This window comes from Poecilia latipinna, unplaced genomic scaffold (genome assembly GCF_001443285.1).
Source record: "Poecilia latipinna isolate Pla-1442-1.1 unplaced genomic scaffold, P_latipinna-1.0 Scaffold2145, whole genome shotgun sequence".
Lineage (NCBI taxonomy): Eukaryota > Metazoa > Chordata > Actinopteri > Cyprinodontiformes > Poeciliidae > Poecilia > Poecilia latipinna.
Genome location: NW_015114761.1, coordinates 73,718 through 74,512, shown reverse-complemented (window position 1 = coordinate 74,512; position 795 = coordinate 73,718). Strand labels below are relative to the sequence as shown.

The 795-nt window shown below is 49.6% G+C and overlaps 1 protein-coding gene and 1 long non-coding RNA gene across 2 annotated transcripts in view; both read left to right on the top strand.

The window, feature by feature from the left end:
* LOC106936441 (multiple epidermal growth factor-like domains protein 10) overlaps positions 1-795 on the top strand; it is a 30,011-nt gene that overhangs the window by 13,806 nt on the left and 15,410 nt on the right. The window lies entirely within an intron of this gene.
* LOC106936443 (uncharacterized) lies at positions 15-739 on the top strand. Its single transcript, XR_001422137.1, has 3 exons — positions 15-222; positions 322-533; positions 638-739. It is a non-coding gene; the product is annotated as an uncharacterized LOC106936443 (long non-coding RNA).

The window sequence follows — 795 nt, the reverse complement described above, 5'->3', positions numbered from 1 at the left end:
CAGTCATCTTCATGTGGACCGCCTGGAGGCGGTCATTAAAAGGGGGGTAGTGTCAGGGTTCCTGTGTGTGTGTGTGTGTGTGTGAGTGAGGCATCTGTTCCAGCGAGGATCTTGGTGGAGAACCTGGGCAGCCTACGCAGGTGGATCTCATCTGCCTCATCAGTGTTGGGGATAAAGGAGCAGCAGAACATTCACTCAGTGCTGGATGATTAACGTGCACCGGTAGTCTCTCTAGCCGTTTCTTGTGGTTACTAGTTGATTTGATCTGTCTCTGCAGTACTTTACCAGTGGTTTCAAGTCCCTGTGTTTGCCTGCCTCTAGGTCAGTCTCTGGATTTTCTCTGGACCAAGTTCCTTTGTTCTCTCCTCCTGAGGATTTCCCTCCAAGTCTGCCTGCCCGCTGTTCCCTCCACACCTCTCCACCAGTTCTCCGGCTCCAATCATTACCATCCTCACTCCTCTCAGGAACCTCTGTGACCTATCTCCACACTGGATCTTGGCAATTCCCCATGCCTCAACCATAGCCATTCTAAAGTAAGCCTTTTCTCTGTGCATCGCTGAACATCCATTTTTTGAGCCACCAGTAACCCCGCTCTCATTCCAGGCACCTCCGATTGTTTGACACTACCGCCCCTCAGAGGACAAAGAAGATTTGCCTGTTGACTAAAGAAAGAGAATAAAAATCTTACCTTACTCTGGCTTGTTGATTTTGCATGTGGGTCAGAAGGTTAAAGCCGAACATGGCACGCAGAGCCAAACTCGGCGTTCTGACAAGAAAAAGAAATGACATTCATGC